General features: G+C 41.3%; 1 long non-coding RNA gene across 1 annotated transcript; it reads right to left on the minus strand.

Moving 5' to 3' along the window:
* Positions 1–339: 339 nt before the first annotated feature.
* Positions 340–4,612, minus strand: LOC120317876. The gene is made up of 3 exons (XR_005559329.1): positions 4,294–4,612; positions 2,973–3,027; positions 340–1,553 (listed from the first exon to the last, which is right to left on the minus strand). It is a non-coding gene; the product is annotated as an uncharacterized LOC120317876 (long non-coding RNA).
* Between the last annotated feature and the right edge of the window lie 17,173 nt (positions 4,613–21,785).

A 21,785-nucleotide genomic window follows, 5' to 3' on the forward strand; every position in this document is an offset into this window, starting at 1 on the left:
GCTTTTGCTCTGTTACAATATACATAGTCAGCTTTGAGGTTTTCTATAGAGAGGTGTGTGCCTTTCCAAATCATGTCCAATCCATTTACCAGAGGTAGATTCCAATCAAAGTGTAGAAACATGTCAGCAACAATCAAGAGAAATGGGAGGCACCTGAGCTAACTTTCAAGTGTTGTTGCAAAGGATCTGAATACTTATGCCAACGTGATATTTCAGTTTTTTCTTTTTAATATATTTGCTGATATTTCTAAACTTCTGTTTTCACTTTGTCATTATGGGGTACTGAATTACCCCATTAATGAGAAAAAAAAATTCAACAACTGTAGAATCAGGCTGCAGCATAACAAAATTGACACAAGTGAAGGGGATCTGAATACTTTCTGAATGCACTGTACATACACACACACACACACACACACACACAATTCCATGCCATTGAAAGCTGGCAGCAAATGCAAACACCCCAAAATCTAGCCTCCTCCATTACAAAAATAAGTTCTGCTATAAGTTGTTCTGGGCTGTCCACATTTATTTTAGCATACAAAAGTTAACTGTAAAGTGGGGGGGGGGTTTCAGCCATATTTTTGTGTCCTCTAAATATTGACAGTGTGATTTGTGAAATTCCTCATGATTACACAAAACAGAACTGCACACATTGCATTTTATATACAGCTATGCAAATAATATGCCCAGATATCAATGGCCACTGGAGGACAAGCATTATCTTGCTTCTATCCTACATATATCTTTCTGATCCATTCATTTGAAATGAATATTTAGAATATAAACTATTTTTTCATTTTCTAAAAAACTGAGCAAACTTCTCAAAAGAGAACTAGATGGCTACCCTGCTGTATTGCCCCACTGAGTCATTTTAAGAAAAGACAGTATCAAAAGTTTCAGAAGAGAGTTATAAAATGAACTGTTTATTTCTTATGTAGACTTCCACTGATTTTATAGATGTAATCCAAGTTCAGAATAAAATAGGAAGGAAAAAAAGCAACTGAACAGCATATCATGCTATCCAGTACCATATACATACTTCAATTATTTAATTTCATTATCTCCAAACTATATGTAGTTTCTTTCCATCTTGAAATATACTGGTGTAAATGTTATTTAAAAGCAGAGATCTTTGTGCAGAACTGACATGAATCCAAGAATTAAGAATCCTGACCAGTATGGAATCCTCATTCTCCGAACCTTCTGAAATACTGGAAATTCACTGAAGCTATTCCTTATTAATGACTATAGGCAGAACATAGTCATCAATGGGCAGCAGTTGTCATTATTATGTATTATTTCTAATATGAAAAGCAGCATGAACCTGAATACCAGTTGCTGGACAGCAGCAATGTCGGGTTATGATTCTTACATCCTACTTGCAAGGCTTCCCAGGGACAGCTGCTTGGCTACCACAGGAAACAGGATGCCACTTTAGGGAGGACTTTGGTCTGATCCAGCAGGTCAGTCATGTTCTTAAGTATACACTTTACACTTCGATAAATGTCATAATTCCTGATTTTAGCTTCATGGTATGCTGCATATGTCCACTGCATACAAAAATAATGTACATATGCAATAAGTTAGTCTAATGTTTTCTTTAGAATGTCATAATTGTCTGCTCTTCACCTCTAAATCTCAGTGAAAAACTGTCATAAATATTGCTTTCTTACTTATAGATTTTAGAAAAAGCATGGTTTTCAATTTTCTTAACACCTTCATTGACTTGAGATTAGATCCTTATAATTGCAAACAAGGAATATATATAACATCAGTACAACTTACTTTTAAGGACATATGCAAATATTATTTCATTTGTTTAACCTGACACTCTTTCCATTCCTTGCCAATACAAGCAGTTTCCCAAAATGACCCTACAATCTCACTACCATATACTAAAAACAATTCTTTCATACACAGAATATCTTTACTATAAGCACTAAAATCCAGCTTTTGCTTCTCAAATATTTTAAATCTGAATATGATTTCATAAATCTATCTTCTATTATTTTAGATAACTAAATACATGCAATTTCAAAACCAACCATTAGCATTCAGTAAATTAGAATGGAACGATTAAAAAAGAAAAACAAGATAGTATATGGACTAAAAATGTCAGAATGTTATAATTTATCTACTACATGCAGCTTGTAGTAATGCATTTTTCTAAATAGCCTGTATAGAGATCAATTAAAAAGTCAAAGTCATTCACATTATAGCATTCAGTAGCATAGGCTAGAGCAGAGTCTGCTTCTCTCCACAGACATGCCTAAAGCATACAGTACTACTGGTGCAGTCCTGATCTCAGAGACATGTTTAATCATCGAGTTCAATAACTGGGAGAATTGGGCTTAAAAAATATTACATTTATCCATAAAATTTGTAACACGCATCCTTTTTTCACAATCTTTGATCAAAATGCAGAACATTCAGTCCTTACTAGCTTGAGGGTTATTCCTCCCATTGCCATCACATATAAACCACCAACGTCCTACAATCCATATATAATTTTCTAGCAGAACATGATAAAGAACAAAGCTTTTCAAAATACATTTAAATGAATGAAAGGACAGCAATCCATGCTATTGACAATAACATCTGAATATTTCAGCAACATCTTAGTAAAACACTATGTAGACATGACTAGACTGACAAATGCAACTATGATTTTCTTAAATTGTTCATCTTTTTCTAATATACATTTTACTAACTGATCTGTTACCAACTTCCCTTCCTCATTTAAAACAGACAAACAAATAAAAAGCATTACGATCAGCTTTAAGAATCAGTAAGATTTATCTGCAGAGGCATGACTCAGTATAAACTTTTAATCAAATTCTTCACGGCACTATAAAATGATGTAATCGTGTATAATTCAAGCTTTTCTACTTCTTAAAATAGAGGCACGTTTAAAGTACTACTGTGGTGACAACAGCAAAACAATTTGTAACCCAACGCCCCCGTAATACCTTCATGTTGTATCCTTTAACTGCTCCTTCTTCTGTACTTGCTATAAAGCTACCCCTATAAAAAAAAAACCACAATAAAGAAATCTCCATTGCATTTCATTCATTCCACATCTTTTACAAGTGTCCTCCCTCTTCAGTTGCACCTGCAACAGTCTTTATCCTGCATGACTACTACTGATAGAAATTCAAAATGCAGCTGCCTGAGCATCCTTCAATGACTGCAAAGTGATCAAGCAAAACAAGTATTTGGAAAGATACAAAGTTGGTACCTACAATGAGAGTTTGCCACAAGTAAATTAAAAGCAGCAGTCCCCCCCCCCACCCATTTTTTTTCAAGGCAGACGCTTCCCCTTTGAAATCCTTCCAGTCCGCCCACATCGACTGCATATGGGGGGAGCCAGAAATTAGGAGAGCGTTCTGCATTCACACACATCAAATGCATGCAGGCAGACACCTTTACAGTGCAGCAGCGGCCCAAGAAAAAACCGGCATGCTTTCTTCCCCGCCGGCAGCACCACGTCCTGCTGATACGATCCTGAAACGTTACGAGAGGTTTCGGCCTCGCAACAGCTTCAAGAAAAAAGGCACACCACGTCTCTTAAAGCAGCCAGACACACCACCTCTCTCTTCTTCCAAAGCGATAGTGGAAGGAGGGGGAGGAGGGAGAGGAGCAACAATAGCAGCAACAGCTTGAAGGGTGATGAATATGCGAGCAAAGCAGCCAGTAGTGATTCTTGGCGGCAGCAGCAGCAGAACGAATCTACCTCGGAAAAGCAGTTTTGAGGGCGCATGGAGGCTGAATACGAATGCCTCCGGGCAGCAGCACCAATATACTCCTCGCATAGTCCCTAAGCAACAGCCTTCTTTCCGGGCGGCTGCCTTAATTGGAAAAAGAGGCAAGAGAGAAGCAACAGCTCGGGGGAGATGGAGATGCAGCCCCTACCCAGTTCTAGGCAAGCCCCCACCTCTCGAGACACGCGCTTAACTGAGACGGCGGACCTCTCCCGCCTTTCCCTCCGACTAGCAGCGGGGACCTTCTGACCGCGGCGTCTGCCCGTTCCCCAGCAGATCCACGGTTCGGGTAGCTGCCCCCGTGGGCTCTCCAAAGGGGACCTCCGGCCGTTGCGTCCTCCCTTCCTCACGCACACGACGGCTTCCCTCCCAGCAAGCTCCCGCCCGACTTAGCAAGGCAGTAGAAACGGGTGAGACCAACCGCTCTGCCTCGGCTTTGGGAAACGCTCCCTCCCCACCAGCTCCGGATTCCGCCTCTGCCTGGGGGCGAGCAACGGCCAGCCACCTTCTCCCTTCTTCCCCTACTTACTCTGCGCCTGAGGAAAAGAAGGGGGGGAAAGAACCGCGGCCGCCAGCACTACCGACCACTGCTGTTCTTGCAGCAGTTCAGCCAAACGTAGTCTGCCTTGCCCCGGCTGGAAAGTCCCTGGTGCGCTGCCCCGGCTGGTTCTCTTTCCCCCCGCCCGGCACTTCCTCTCCCGCCCTCGAGCCCAGTCTGGAAATCCCCGCCGCGTCGCGTTCCCTTCTTTGCTCGCACTCGCTCGCTCCCTCGCGCGCTGCCGGGCTCTTTCTACAACCAGCACACCACCCAAGCGCGTCTCCAGACTGGCTCCTCGGCACTGGCGAGGCGGGTGAACGAGGGACGGGCCTACGCGGAGCTCAGTCCCCGCCCCGCTCATTCGCCAGCCGCGGGCTGGTTGGCTCTCTTGCCTGGCCAAACGGAAAAGAGGGGGAAAAGGGAGGGCGCTATTTCCGCACGCATTTCATTCAGGAGGAAAAGGAATGATCAACCCCAGCCGTATTTCCGAGGAAGAAGTGACATAGATGGCGCTCTTTCATTCGTGCGTAATTGGGGTTTCATTTATATGGGGAGTCCCCCTGGAATTCTAGCGCTTGTTTATGTTTTGAAATGATAATAAAGTCTCTCTTTCTGAGCATGGGCCACTTCTCAGCCGGTATCTGTGCAAGCACTGACTTCCCTCGTAAAGTTCATAGGGAATTAAAACTTGATTTCCCACAGTTGGTGAGGAAGGAAAGAGCAATTCTGAGCAGGCATTTGCTTAAATCGTTTTTTTACATGTCGCTCTTTTCCTTTGTATAAGGATCCTTTATGATTTGCACATTATGATAGCATTCATAATTATTTTGTAAAGGTAAGTTTTATAATAATAATACTAATAATACTAATATTACCACTACTACTAATACTACTACTACTAATAATAATAATAGTAAAGTTGGAAGGGACCTTGGAGGTCATCTGGTCCAACCTGCTGCTCAGACTGGAAACCCTATAACATTTCATACAAATAGCTGTCCAGTCTCTTAAGAACTTCCAGTGTTGGAGCATTCACCGCCTCTGGAGGCAGGTTGTTCCACTGGTTAATTGTTCTAACTGTCAGGAAGTTTCTCCTTAGTTCTAGGTTGCTTCTCTCCTTGATTAGTTTCCATCCGTTGCTTCTTGTCCTGCCTTCAGGCGCCTTGGAAAATAGCTTCACTCCCTCTTCTTTGTGGCAGCCCCTGAGATACTGGAACACTATCATGTCCCCCCTCGCCCTTCTCTTCATTAAACTAGATATACCCAATTCCAGCAGCCGTTCCTTATATACTTTAGCCTCCAGTCCCCTAATCATCTTTGTTGCTCTTCTCTATACTCTTTCTAGAGTCTCAACATCTTTTTTACATCAAGGAGACCACAAATTCTTGGCAGAGCCTTGATGTTCTCACCTGCCGAGAAAGTACAATGGCATTCCAATTTTGTGAGCTAAATTCTGCTGTAGAAGATAAGTACCCCCTCCATTTCACTGGTGCTGAAATGTATCTGACAGTTTTAAAATAGAATAATTCATTAACAGCATTTTAATGCAAGTTACAAATTAAGAGTTTCCACAAATATTTAATGCTTTTTTTAAAAAAAAGTCATAAAGGCATTCTCAACACCAAACTTCAAAAGCATCAATACTCTTCCTATTCTGCTTCTTTAAAGCCCAATTTTCAGTTCCATATCATAGGGAACATCATGGCTTGCACAACTCTGATCTTTTTACATGTACAGACTTTGGGCAGTTCACAATATTAAAAAAAAATATATACCATTGGAATAAAAGCATGAAACAAGATGGTCACCCCACCTCATTTGGTGTTTGTAATTATGAGGTACAGTATTTCTAAAATAAAATACACAGGGAAATGGGTAAACAAAATAAGCCTGGCTCCCTATAAATCTTCTCTTAACGTGCCTTCCAGATGTGTTGGGATGGCATGGGCACGCTGGCCTAGAATTCGGTGAGTGCATCAGATTGGGGAAGGATGCTTTGGGCACAACCAAACAGCTATCTCTGCTACAAAAAAACACACTTCTCATGTAAAGAGGTTTTCAGTCAGCCTTGTGTGAAATCACTAGGGAAGCAGGGAATGAAGAAGGAAAAGAAACAACATGACAAGTGAAAATGAAGGGAAATCAAGAGGCCAAATAACCAATTCAAGAAAATAAGCTCATTTCATTCCAAGGTCAAGGGTCAAAACAATGTGAAGAATAAGAATAAATAACATGTAAAACACAACTTCAGATGACAAGAAAACATTCAGAACCCAAGATTTATGGGAGCTATCAAAACCCAGCCAACAGAGGCAACATACATGTATTTCCTGTTCACTCTTAGCAAATATTATGTATTTGCCATCATAACCTAATTCATAGAAAAACTGTTTTTATCCTAAGTTATTCTAGTAGTGCAAAGCTGACAAATATTTAGAAAATGTCATTTGCACGTTTTGGGTGATTTTTAGAGATCAGAGAAATAGCATTAAACTGATAAGTTTGAAATCATCAACACATTAAGTCTACTTTATGGTTGTAGTTCTTTATTTTGAAATGTCTGTAAAGAAAAAATAAGGACTTAAATCATTTTGAAGATATGCTCAGATTTAGGCTTTGACAAGCCCTTCCTCCAGCTGAAAAAGCAAGCAAATAACTGAATCCTAGTTTATCCCGTTGAGGAGTTCTCTGTTCTTACCAGATCTTTGCCACAAGATTTGGTACAACTGAGATGCTTATCCAACACGATCTATGTTGATCATACAATTGAGCATGTTGTTAGAGACTGGCAGCCATGGCAAAGCCTATCAGGAAGAATGAACCTCTCAAGTGAATTAGAGCCACTTCCACAACACCAGCGTTTCCATCCCTTTAATCCCTCATAAAGCAGTGTGATTCCAAGTCCAACCAATAAATGTTATTACTTCTACCAGTCTCAAAGCACTGAAAAACCTCATTGTCCTGGCAGATTTTCAAGTGGATACTTTTCCTTACAGCTGTGACCATGGTTACCTTTGCTGGACTAGGGAAAAGTAGAAATATTAAATTAAACATACAGGAAAAGTCAAGCTCGGAGAACAGGATGCTGAACTTAAAAGGGGGGAAATCATAGAATCATAGGGCTAGAAGGGACTTTGGAGGCCTCGTTTAACATAATTCAATTTAACTAATAACTAGTATAAAACCCCAGTAAGACCACTGGAATACTGCAGCCAATTTTGGTCACCATATCACAAAAAACGATGTTGAAAGTTTGGAAAAAAATCAGAGAAGAGCAACTAAGATGATCCAAGGCCTGGAGACTAAAACATACGAAGAACGGCTGCGGGACTTGGGTTTGGCTAGTCTAAAGAAAAGAAGAAATAGGGGTGACATGATAGCAGTATTCCAGTATCTGGGGCTGCCACAAGGAAGAGGGGGTCACGTTGTTTACCAAAGCACCAGAGGGAAGGATGAGAAACAATGTTGGAAACTGATCAAACAGAAAAGCAACCTGGAATTAAGGAGAAACTTCCTGACAGTGAGGACAATCAACCAGTGGAACAGCTTGCCTCCAGAAATCGTGCGTGCTCCATCACTGGAGATTTTTAAGAAGAGACTAGACAATCAGCTGTCTGAGATGGTATAGGTTCTCCTGCTTGAGCAGGGGGCTGGACTAGAAGACCTCCAAGGTCCCTTCCAGCTCTATTCTATTCTACTTTAAGTGCTAGAAAGCAGGTGAGGTAAGGATTTCAGCCAATGAGAAAATTAACCACTTGCGAGATTTACATAGCTACAGCAATTCTAAGTAAAATATTAGTTTTGTAATGATTCCAAAGAATTTGGATTAGACTCAGAACAGAACGATTTTGCATCTAAAAATAAATGATAGCATGAAATCAATCTGGTTTGGAGCTGATACCAAAATGATTGCAAACAGTTATTTAAAAATGCTTTAGGATTCAAACATGAGTGAGTGTGCAGGGTTTTTTGGGGGGGAGGGGGGAGAATAATAGGTTATTTATTTATGGTGTCTTCTGGTCAATCTTAAATCCTAGTCACTGCCTGTACAACTCCCAGGAGTGTTCTGGCAACATTTTAGGAAGTCGTTTGCCACTGCCGCCTTCTTTCTAAGGCTGAGAGAGAGTGACTGATCCAAATTCACCCAGTTGATTTCATATCTAAGGTAGCATTAGTCTCCCAATTTTTAGCCTGGCAACTTTAACCACTGTACCAAAGTGGTTATCAGGATTCAGTTACAAATTCGCATTCCGTAGAGAGCTGCCAAAGCCTATTTTTATTTTAAATGCCTAAATTCTGCTTCTTGCTGTTGTCTCAGCATGACAAGCTATCTATATGAAGGAGCTTTAATATGGTTTAAGTGATGCTACTGGCTGCTGTTTTTCTGATATCTGAAGTCCACTCAGTCAAGACTTACATTTTTCCAGTTGTTTCCTACAAAGAGTGAAAATTAAGCTTGATATCTCTATGTCACTTACAGCTTCTCATCTCTTATTGTCAGTGGTGTCTAATGGCCAAGAAACAATCTATCCATTGTCCTTCTCACTACTAAAAAAGAGTCAGTCACAACTATTTTGCCTAAATTTGCTAATGTCCTTGTAAATTTCACAATTCACAAAAGTTTCTAGAATCTTTATATAGCAATAGCCAAGACTGAAGAATTCACCAGAAAAATGATAGTAAGTAATATGAATATTATATATTACTATAAATGTGATTCTGTAAATTATTAACATCATTTAATATACAATATTGATCATGCTGAAGACCATATTTGTTCAAGTGGTATAAAACACAGTTATGGTAAGATTATAAAATATAGAAGTAGTTCATCCCTTCGATGAAAATTGAAGGAAAAAAGTGGTGTGGGAATGGAAAGGACAAAGATACATTACAAATTTTTATGAGGCCAAAATAATTTCCTAGAGGGAAAAATGGACTGCTGGGTGATTTTAAAATTATTTGAGACAAATATAACAGCTGAGCATAAATCCAAACTTGGCTCAGCTAAACGACAGAATAGGTCAGCAAGAAGCTAGAAAATTAAATACTAGCCTATTTTAGCCGAGTGAAATGCTAATAGTAATAATACTATAATATTAAATTATAATAATATTGTACTATGTTAATATTTATTGTAAAATGTTATTCCAAACCTTGTTTACTAAATCTATTGATTTTTCCCAATGGAAAGTGCCATCAAGTATAAACAAGTTCTAGATAAGTAAACCATGGATGTTGACATGGATATTTGTCAGTTGAAATTGCTTATTTTAAATTGATAATCTATTGAAGAAAAAAATCAGACAGTATTATGCTCATGGCTTCCAATGGAGATTGATTGAATAAGTATTGTAAAATGGAATTAGTCACTGTTTTGCAATTCAGTTTTTATTGGGGGGAGGGGTTGAAATTCATCAGATAAAACCTTAGGAACACTAAGGATGGACAAGAGTTCCCAAATACAGGAAAATATGAATAAAGAGGAAGTCTACAGGCAAAAACTGAATAAATAGTGCAGACATGACAAAAAAACTGAGACAACTGAAGAACTAGTAATCATGCTAGTTAGAAATTAGAAAAAATGTGTTCCGACGACTAAGAAACTATGATTCAAGGACTTGAGACAGAAAAAAGATGTGACTTCCTAATTCAAGAGGTTAGGAAAGAAGTATAAATTGAATGCAGGGAGGCTTTTAAAATGAATAGTAGATAATAGAGGTGTCTATTGAGTTGATAGTTAGATCACTTTTTTCTACAATATACCATATTCCTAAAGGGTAAGATTTCTATAATCAAGAAGTGAGCAATGTGGCATATTTAGCTGGCATATAAAGTCCATGGAACCCTCAGATTAAATAACAATTAATAAACAAAATATCCCAAAACTTATAATTTCTATAATTTAAATTTAAGATGGGAACCCTGAACTCTTATGAAGCTTTATTGCTCATGTGCAATAGCTTGCAAGATTGTGGATCATTTTCATTCTTCTTTGTATTATTTTTTGTGTGTGTGCAGTGTAATACAATACTGTCCACTAATTAGAAAAAAATACTGCCATAATCCCAACCAAATTGTCATAATCTGCACTGTTAGAATATGATAGAAACTAAAAGTATGCATGTTTAAATGACATCAGATCCTGGAGGCTAGTTCAGAATTTTGAAAGTTGTAATTATTCTGGGAATTTAATCACCAATCTAGGTCCCAAATGTATTAAAAACTGTCCTGAAATCTCACTATGTCTGAATTGTTTTAAATTGGCTTAGAATAATCAAAGATACTATCTAAATGAAAACTTAATTCCATCTGAGACAATCTGATTTCAGCCTAGAGTAACTTGTATATCAAAAATTATTTGTACAGTCTATATCAAGGTTGCTCCCTCTTCAATTTCAGGTGGAGGTGCACAATGAACTCAAAGCTAAACTCATATCAAAGCTACAGTATATTCTTCTATCAGAATTGTAAAATATTATATTGATAATCTCAGTTGTTAAATAAAAAGAAAGAAGAAAAATTCAAAGAATGCCCAGGAAATATAAATTAGTGGACTGGGTTAAATAATTTTTCCAACTACGAGGAAAAACAAGAAAATATAGTGCAGACTTGCCTCAAATCACACACTGAAGCAGAGAAAAGTCAAAGAACAAAGAAAGCAACAATCACAATTCACAATGTAATCAGTTATGTAAATCCTGGCTTTCCTTGACCTTTCAGTGACTTTTACAACCATCAGTCATGGTATCCTTCTGAACTGATTCCAGGAATTGGAGGGGATAACACAGTATGCTTCCTTCTTTTTTTTTTAACAAAATTTTATTAAGTTTATATAGATGAGGAAAAATAGGAACAAAACAGGTATGGTAAAGGGAGGGGTGTAAGGAAAGGGGGAGGGGAAGGAGATAAGGAATTAGGTTAAAATAAGGATAGATACTGTTATGTCCCGAGCCTTTGCAAACGGCTCGGGCGTTTGCAGGCAGTCCCGGGCAGGTGCAAAGCTGCCCGGGACCAGACAGGCTGTCGCCAGCGCCGTGCGCATGCGCGGGTGCTGGCGCGGGAAAAGTAACCCATTTACCCGGGAGTTGCCTATATAAGAGGCTGCGAGGCGTTTGGGCGAGGCTGAAGCCATCTTCCTGTAAGCTGAACGCTGAATAAAAGAAACTGAGAACTCCAGCTGCTTCTCGTGTCTGTTTTCCCGCCAAGGACGCAACACTGGCGACGAAGGTGGGATGCCTTGCACTACCTGGAAAGGAAGAAGTGTAAGCTTACCCGAGGAGTCCTGAGCGGCGGAAGAGGAACGGCGTCGACTCGGCAGCTACCCGCCAATCCGGTGCGCATTCGGGGGTAGGCTGGCTGATAGACCCGTCTCCTGAAGATCCGAAGATGGCGAAAATCGGAAGGCTTTCGGAATTCGACGTCTCACATCCAGAGCGGTGGGAGTCCTACGTATCCAGAATGGAGAACTACTTCAAGGCAAACCAAGTGAGGGAAGATAGCTTGAAGGCCGCCACCCTGCTTTGCGTTTGCGGCCAAGACGCCTTCGAAATCGCAGAAAATCTTGTAGCACCTGTTCCAGTAGAGTCTGTAAGCTACGCAGACCTGAAGAAGCTGCTGAAAGAGCACTTCCACCCCAAGGTGTCCGTTATCTCATGGCGCCACACCTTCGAGCAGAGGGATCAACGGTCCGGTGAAACAGCCAAGGAATACATCGCCGCGCTACGGAAGGCCGCCAAGCCCTGCGAGTTCAAGGACCTCGAGGAACGACTGAGGGACCGATTCGTGTGCGGGCTAAGGCATCGAGAGCTACAACAGAGACTTTTTGCCAAGGAAGAATTATCCTTCCAAGACGCCTTAAGGGAAGTCACCGCAGAAGAAGCAGCAGGCGGCGCCATCAAAAACATGCGGCCGATCAGAAACAGTGCAGAGGGTGCGTCCGTGCACCAGGAAGACGTCCGACGAAACTCCGAGGAGGATCCGGACGAGGAAGTCGACCGTCTACACCCCGCGAAGGAAGAGAACCAGAAGGGAAGCTCTTCGGCTCTGCTCAAGTGCATCGGCTGTGGAGGTCGCCACAGGAGAACCGACTGCAAGTTCCGCTCCGCTACCTGCCGGGCATGCGGCAAACAAGGGCATATTGCAGCTGTGTGTCTGAGCCGACGAAAGGCACAACCCCAAGAAGAACGCCTGAAAGGTACCAGATTCCCCAGCCAGAATAGGGTAGGGTTTTGCGCTTCGCGAAGAAGCATCTGTAGAACAGGCACACACAAGCCCATGAAGAAAAAGCTGTCACTCAACGTGAAGCTACAAGGGGTTCCATTATCTATGGAACTAGACACAGGGTCTGCCCTGTCCATCATTTCATTGCATACATTTAGGAAGATTTGTTCCAGTAGTGGGTCTAAGGCCAAGTTAAGGCCTTCTGATATTGTATTAACAGATTTTCAGAACGCAAGAGTGTGTGTTAAGGGGGAGGCCACCCTTAACGTGCAATACAAGAGTTTTGAAGGTCCACTAGACTTATTAGTAGTAGGGGGTGAACGAACGAGTCTCATAGGACTCGATTGGTTTGAGGCCCTGGGGATACACGTCACAGGACTCAACAGCTTACAAACACTCGACCTACAGGAAGTCTGCAAAGAATTTGCAGATGTTTTCAGCCCCCAGCTGGGCACATTCAAAGGACCACCTGTGTCCTTAAAGCTAGACCCCACTGTCACTCCCATTAGGATTAAAGCAAGAAGGGTCCCTTTTGCTTTAAAAAGTAAGATTGACACTGAACTAGACAAACTAATCCAACAGGGAATCCTAGAACCTGTTGATTCCAGCCCGTGGGAGACCCCCATTGTCACGCCTCTAAAGGCAAATGGGGACATTCGCATTTGTGCTGATTACAAATGCACACTCAATAAGGCATTGCAGCAACATGCCTATCCTGTTCCTGTGGTCAGTCACATCCTGGCCTCTCTCAAGGGGGGGCGTGTTTTTGCAAAGCTTGACCTAGCTCAAGCATATCAACAGCTGCCTGTTGATGATGATGCTGCCATAGCTCAGACCATTGTGACCCACAGGGGAGCCTTTAAAGTAAAAAGGCTACAGTTTGGAGTAAATGTCGCTCCTGGGATTTTCCAAAGCGTAATGGAAAACACACTACGAGGTATACCAGGGGTCTGCCCCTACTTTGACGATGTCTTGATTGCAGGAGACTCCACACACATTCTAGCTGAAAGACTTAGGGCTGTCCTGTTAAGATTCAGGGAATCAGGCCTCAAGCTCAGAAAAGACAAATGCAAGATCGGGGTGCCTTCTACTGAATTTCTGGGATTCAAAATTGATGCTGCTGGGATTCATCCTGCTGAATCCAAACTAACTGCTATTTTACAAGCACCCAGGCCAAAGTCTAAGGCCGAACTTCAGGCCTTCCTAGGCCTCCTGAATTTCTACAATTCTTTTCTTCCACATAAAGCTAGTGTAGCTGAGCCTCTTCACAGGCTACTAGACAAACAAGCTGTGTGGCTGTGGTCACAAGCACATGAGGCTTGCTTTAAAGAAGTCAAGGCCTTGCTCACTTCTAACAGTGTTCTTGCACATTTCAACGAGTCTCTTCCTGTGTGCATCGCTTGTGATGCATCCCCCTACGGGGTTGGAGCTGTCCTGAGTCACCTCAGGTCTGATGGAACTCAGGTTCCTATTGCATACTACTCCAGAACACTGTCTTCTGCCGAGCGCAACTACGCTCAGATAGACAGGGAGGCTCTGGCTGTTGTTGCTGGAATTAAAAAATTCCACGATTTTCTATATGGCAGGCATTTCACGGTCTTCACTGACCATAAGCCTCTGCTGGGACTGTTTACCACACGTAAGCAGACTCCCCACATCATTTCCCCTAGAATGCTTAGGTGGTCTATTTTCTTGTCTGCATATGATTTTTCATTACTCCACAAGCCTGGGAAAGAAATGGGCCATGCTGATGGCCTCAGTAGGTTGCCTCTGCCAGTAGTAGAAGCTGACCCCGCGCCAGCTGTCAACATTCTATCAATCCAAGCCTTGCCCGAGCTCCCTCTTAGTGCCAGGGATGTTACCGCTGAAACGGGTACAGATCACACACTTTCACGTGTCCGCTCCTGGGTCCTGTCCGGGTGGCCTGAGCACTGCCCTAGTCCTGAGTTTCAGAGTTTCTGGTCCAAAAGGAACGAACTGTCCCTTTCTCAGGGTTGTCTGCTTTGGGGAAACAGAGTTGTCATTCCCACCTCAATGAGGACTAGGGTCTTAGAATCCCTCCACGAGGGTCATCCTGGCATTGTCCGTATGAAGGCTCTTGCACGAAGCCACTTGTGGTGGCCTGCTTTAGATAAAGATATTGAGGCTAAGGTGCACGCATGCCACCTCTGCCAACGATCTCGCCCAGAGATGCCCCAAGCTCCTGTGCATAGATGGGAGGAAACACAGTCCCCATGGTCTAGGGTGCACATTGACTACGCTGGGCCCTTTCAGGGCCAGTTCTTCTTGGTCCTTGTTGACAGCCATTCAAAATGGCTTGAGGTTGTGCCTGTCTCATCCACCACCACTGCAAAGACTATTCAGGTACTGAGGGGGATTTTTGCTGCACACGGGCTGCCAGATGTCATCGTGTCCGACAACGGCCCTCAATTCACCTCCTCCGAATTCCAAGCTTTCTTACAGGCAAACCTGATTCGTCATGCCACGTCTGCGCCTTTTCACCCGTCCACCAACGGTATGGCGGAACGCATGGTGCGCATCGCAAAGGACGCCTTGAAGAGACTCACCTACGGGGACTGGCATCACAGGTTGGCTGACTTTCTCCTTTCTTATCGCACCACACCGTCCACTTCTACAGGGAGAAGTCCAGCTGAACTTCGTTGGGGGCGCCAACTTACTACTAGACTTGACCGGTTGCATCCGGACAGACTGCCTTCATCTACCTCACATCCTAGGGCACCTAGACGACTACTTGTGGGTGCCCCGGTTTGGGCTCGCAATTACGGGCCTGGTCATACATGGGTCCCCGCTTCTGTGTCCAGGATCACAGGTCCTCTCTCCTACGAGGTTGCCCTGGACAACGGTCGTGTCCTACGTCGGCACATCGACCAACTTCGCTCTAGGCGAGACTTTTCTGCTGAGACTCCTGGGTCTTTTCCAGGGGGGGAGGGGGACCCTTTGGAGCAAAGGGAAGGGCAAGAGTTACTGCCCATCTCCACTGAGGGAGCCACAAACGGCCCGTCCCAAGATTCCGCAATTGCTCCGAAAAGGAAGTCATGGAGCTTACCCACACAACAGGCACTCACGCCTACTCCAGCCAGGGAGTCACCCCGGGGGCATACTCACGTTCCACACACGTCACACAGCACTCCAGTCACGGAGGATACCCGGGGGCATCCCAACAAATCATTCCCCGCAAGAGAGCTGGCACACAATCCCCAAAGTTGGCCTGACCTTACCCCAAATCCTACAGGGGGTCAAACATACACAGAGCTAGTCGAGGAACCAAGTCCCGACTACAACAACCCTAGCACAAATCAGGGAACACCTGAGTTTTGGGAAAGTACAGAAACCCACACGAGCCCGAGCACAGAATGGGGTTCAGGGAATGGACAGCCTCCTGACAGGTCTTGGACTGACCTAGGAGGTTCTACAGAGACGCCCAGCAGCGGCTATCACTTCAAGGGGCCTGAGGGTCTACAGCTAGGTAGGTCAACCAGGTCACAAAGTAACAGAAGCCCTGGCCTGACGAGCCCGGTGGGCAAGCAAGCAGGCCAGGCATCGGGGCACAGTCCTTGGAAGACACCAGGGCACAATAGAGAGAACAGGCTCACGCCTCCCTCCAGTCAGGGGACTTATGCCAGTAACCCACAGCTAAGAAGGTCACAGAGAGCAAAGAAATCTCCTAAGTACCTAGAAGACTACATAACATTGCTGGCAAGGCAAAGGCCAGTAAACAGTGGGAGCACTGGGGAGCAAAATGTCATATAAAATAAATGTTGTATGTTGGTAGTAGTTTTAGCCCGGGGGAAAGGGGTGTTATGTCCCGAGCCTTGCAAACGGCTCGGGCGTTTGCAGGCAGTCCCGGGCAGGTGCAAAGCTGCCCGGGACCAGACAGGCTGTCGCCAGCGCCGTGCGCATGCGCGGGTGCTGGCGCGGGAAAAGTAACCCATTTACCCGGGAGTTGCCTATATAAGAGGCTGCGAGGCGTTTGGGCGAGGCTGAAGCCATCTTCCTGTAAGCTGAACGCTGAATAAAAGAAACTGAGAACTCCAGCTGCTTCTCGTGTCTGTTTTCCCGCCAAGGACGCAACAGATACAATCACATATTTCAACAAACAAGCTACCGTCCGGATCGTAATAATGAGTGAATATCATATTCAACCATTTTTAGCAAAGTTTAGACTGTAACATATCAAAAAATTTAGTAAACAAATACGTTGATCTATTAAGTAAACACTACTGATAAAATCTCAAAAAAAATCCTAACAATCAAAAGTAGCAAATGAAAGTCAGTAAATCAGGAAAAGTAATCATATCATCAAAATGTTAGTTAAAACTTGATTAAAAATCAGTCATCTATTCTAAAATATTGAATCTTTCAAGTTCTAACGTGTCTCTAACTACTGATAAAATTTTTACCAAGTTCTAAAATAAATTGAATCATCTTTTTCTTTCATTTCTAACGTTAGTCTATCCATTTCTGCACACTCTAAAATTTTGGTAATAATAGTCTGGTCAGATGGTAAATTCTCATTTTTCCAAAATTGGGCAAATACTATCCTTGCAGCAGTTAAAACATGCAATATCAAGTAATCATTCTCTTTACCATAATTAGGTCTTAATATTCCTAACAAAAACAATTTTGGTTTAAATTCTATCTATAGTTTCATCATCTTTTCCAACCATCTATGGATCTTAGCCCAATATTTCTTAGCGATACGGCATGTCCACCAGGCATGGTAATAAGTGCCTGGCTGTTGTTTACATTTCCAACAAATATCCGAAACATTTTTAAACATTTTCGCTAAGCAAACTGGTGTCATATGCCATGTATAAAACATCTTATATAAGTTTTCTTTATATACTACCGCTTTTGTAAGCTTGATATTTTTATCCCAAAGTTTTTGCCAGTCTTCCAAATCTATAGAATATCCAAAGTTCTTTGCCCATAGTATCATTGTTTCTTTCACTTGTTCCTCTTCCATCTTCCAGTTTAAAAGAAATTTATAGAGTTTTCTAATCAAGTTCTCATCTGTTTTTAACAAAATTTTATCCAATGGGGTCTGTTCTTTGTAAAAACCTGTCAATTTTATATCTTTTTCGTATCTTGTTTGAATTTGCAAGTAGGACCACCAAGTCAAGTCAATACCTTGTAGTTGTAAAGTTTGCCTGTCCTTAAGATTTCCCTCTTTGTCTAAAATGTCTTTATAATTAACCAGTTTGTCATAATTAATCAAATTTGGATAAGCAAATGCTTCCATTATTGAAAGCCACTCAGGTATTTTCATATATATATATTATGTTTAATTTTCTTCCATTGTGAAAGTAGGTACGTTTCTTATCGCATGATTTTGAAAGTACTTATGTGCTTTAGATTTCTCGTACCATATAAAAGCATGCCAACCTAGCTGAAGGTCGTGTCCCTCTAAATAAAGCAATCTTTTGTTTCTCAATACAATCCATTCTTTTAGCCAAAGCAAAATAGCTGCTTGATAGTAAAGTCTCCAGTCTAGAAGTCCAAAGCCCCCTCTATCCTTAGATTCTTGTAACAATTTACATTTGATTCTCGCTTTCTTTTTTTGCCATATAAATCTTAGAATCATTGCATTTAAATCATCAAAAAAATTCTTAGTAAGTTTAATAGGCACTGTTTGAAATAAGAAAATTAGCTTTGGTAAAATGTTCATCTTAACCGTTGCTATTCTTCCTAAAAGTGATAATTGAAGATTTTCCCATCTTTCCAAGTCCATTTTTATTTGTTTCATTAATCTCTCACAATTATCTTCTTTTAATGTAGTATATTTCGCCATTAAATAAATACCCAAATATTTAACTTTTTTAACTGTTTGAAGATTTGTCATTTTAGTGAGTTGAGTTTTCTGTTTGTCTGTTAGATTTTTTGTTATTACTTTAGTCTTTTCCCTGTTTATTTTCAGACTAGCCACTACACCAAATTTCTCAATTTTCTGCAAGAGTTTATCAGTTGTTTGCAATGGCTCCTCTAGAATGAAGACCAAGTCATCCGCAAAGGCCTGTAGTTTATATTTCTGGTCTTTAATCTCCAGGCCTTTAATTTCTGTATCTTGTCTGATATTTCTTGCCAAAACCTCTAATGTAAAAATAAACAACAGAGGAGACAATGGGCATCCCTGTCTAGTGCCTTTTTTAAGCTCAAATCCATCTGTGTAATCTCCATTTAAAAGTATTCTTGCTGTTTGTTTCTTATAAATTGCTTGAATTGCTTTGTTAAAATTTTCACCAAAGTCCATTTCTTGAAGTTGTTGAAACATAAATTGCCAATTTAAGTTATCAAAGGCTTTTTGTGCATCAAGAAATATAAGTGCCAGTTCCCTGGATGGATTTCATAGTACTCCAAATAATTTAAAATAATCCTCAAATTATTCTTTATCTGTCTTTTTGGTAGGAAACCATTTTGGTCTGGGTGTATAAATTCATTCAAAAAAAATTTCATTCTTTCTGCCATTATTGCAGCAAAGATTTTGTAATCCAGATTTAGTAGCGATATTGGTCTGTAGTTTTTAATTAGTGTATGATTAGTATCTTTTTTAGGTATCAAAGTAATATTAGCTTCAGTCCATGAATCCGGTATTTTTGTATGTGTAAAAACTTCATTACATAATTCTTTCAGGGTTGGAGTTATAGTATCTTGTAACGCTATATAAAATTCAGCAGGAAGACCATCAGGTCCTGGTGTTTTATCTTTCTTTTGCTTTTTTATTGCCTCTGTAATCTCCATCATTGAAACATTTTCGTTTAACCTCTGACGCATATTCTCAGGAATCTTTGGGAGATTTGCTTCTTGTAAGTAAGCCTGAATTACATCTTTAGAAACTGTCTCCACCTTATACAGTGTCTCATAATACTTCTTCGTAATTTTTTTCATTAAGTCATTGTGACATTGTAGATCACCATCCGTATCCCGTAGCTTACTTATTAATCTTTTTTCTCTTTCTTTTTTTAATCTATATGCCAACCATCTCCCAGGTTTATTAGCATTTTCAAAAAAGTTCTGTTTGGACCTTTTAATCTGTTGTGCCATTGTATTTGTTTCAAGTAAGTTTAACTTATGTTTTAATAGTTCCATTTGTATTTTCAACTTTTTCTTTTGAGGGTCTGATTGTAATTCAGCTTCCAACATACAGTATGCTTCCTTCTTAAGGGATCAAAACCAGTCAATGTTGATCAGGAGTGAGAATCCACCCTCAGATGCTATAGTGAAGGGGTACTGCTGCATGCTTCAGTACTCTCCATACTCCTGTTTAACCTCTACATGAAACTGCTTGGGGAGATCATCCATTGCTATAGAGTGAGGTATTAGCAGTAGGTATTAATGATACTCAATTATATAATCTTTGATCCTGGCAAATTAAGTGGTGCTGTGGAGGTCCTGCCATGATACCTGGAAGCTGTAGGGGTCTAGATGGGGAACAATAGGCCTTAACTGAACCCTGGCAAGATTGAGCAGCTTTGAGTTTTAGGATTTTCCAGATTTAGGGTTTTATCTTATTTGATACTAGATGAGGTGGCACTGCTCCAAATAGACTCAGTTTGTAACTGGGGGTCCTTCTGGACTCACAACTTCTGTTTGAAGAGTAGGTGGCAGTTGTGGCCAGGAGGGCCTTTGAGCAACATTTGTGCACCAGTTGCCCCTGTTCTTGTATTGTGAAGGTGTGCTCACAGTTATTCATGTTTTAGTCATTTACTGAATAGACTATTGTAATGTGCTCTACATTGGGCTGCCTTTGAAGAACATTCAGAATCTGCACCTGATGCAAATCTGCTCCATAAGTGTTACCAGTCGCCAGTTTGCTTCTGAATCCAATTCAAAATGCTGGTTTTGACTTTTAAAGCGTTACATGGCATGGGGCCAGGTTATCTGAGGAACTGTCCCTTTCTGATTAATATACCCATCTCATCAGATCCAGCAGGAGAGGTATGGTGTAGATTTTGTCTGCTAAGGAGTTCCATCTGATGGGATCTAGGAGATAAGATTTTCTGCTGTGCAACCCACCCTCTGGAACAGCATCCCTCCTGAGGTGAAGTTAGCCCCAGTTCTTCTAACTTTCAGGAAGACCCACAAAAAGTAGGTATTTTTCTAATAAGCCTGGAGATCCCCTTGTAACAGAGAGCCTGTATATTGGCTGCATTATATATAATACTTTCCCTCTCATGGTCTTGTACCCATGTTTATCATTTTAATTGGTTTTGTAGAATGCTTTAATTGGTTTTATTGTACACCACCCAGAATCACTTCATGTGAAATGGATGACCAAATAAATTTGACAAATAAAACTATAAACAAATAGAATGCAACCCTTGTAATAAAGGACAGGAAGAAGGGATGATGGACAGGGCAGCTCAGGCAATCCAAAAATAAAGAAGAGATCTGATAGTAATCTTGGGCAACTATCTTGGGCATTGTCTTAATATAAAGGAAGATGCAGACCAAGGGAAAAAGGTGGAAGGTCTTTTGGAAGATAATTTCTGTTTAAATGGGCCCAGTGCACAGTATATATATACATATACATATACATCTATATATATATATATATGTATGTATGTATGTATGTATGTATGTATGTATGTATATATATATATATATATATATATATATATATATATATATATATAGGTCTTTGGTTGTTCGGGTTTTCTCCCGCGTAAAATTGGAAGTGTCTTGGCGACGTTTCGACGAAGTCCCATTCGTCATCTTCAGGCTGGTGTTTTCAGCTTCGTGCTTTGAGCAGCAATGTGTGGTCTTAGCTGTTTCTTCCTTTTAACTGCCAGTGGGGGTATGAACTGATTGGGTGGGAGCTTGGCTGTGTTCTGATTGGGTGGAGGTGTGTTCTGAATGGTTAGGGGCTTGGCTGTGCTCTGATTGGCTGGGGGAGTGTTCTGTTTGGTTGTGCTCAGGTTAGTCTGAGTTGCAGAGGGGTTTAAGATTTTGGGGTTAGGGAGTCGTTTGTCAATAAGGGCGGGTTTCCAAATGGCTGGTAGGCGGGAGGTATCATCTCGCTGTTCATGCTGTGTGGGCGTTTTTCTATCTCGATGGCTTCTCTGATTATTCTGTTATTAAAATGTTCACTTTTGGCAATGGTTCTGGTATTTTTAAAGTCAATTTCATGTCCTGTGGCTTTAAGGTGTTGGACCAGGGAAGATGTTGGTTCCTCTTTTTTGACTGAGTTCTTATGTTCTTCAATGCGTGCACTTATTCTTCTGTTGGTTTGTCCGATGTAT

The sequence above is a fragment of the Crotalus tigris genome, unplaced genomic scaffold (assembly GCF_016545835.1).
Source record: "Crotalus tigris isolate CLP2741 ecotype Arizona unplaced genomic scaffold, ASM1654583v1 scf7180000019866.67937, whole genome shotgun sequence".
NCBI lineage: Eukaryota > Metazoa > Chordata > Lepidosauria > Squamata > Viperidae > Crotalus > Crotalus tigris.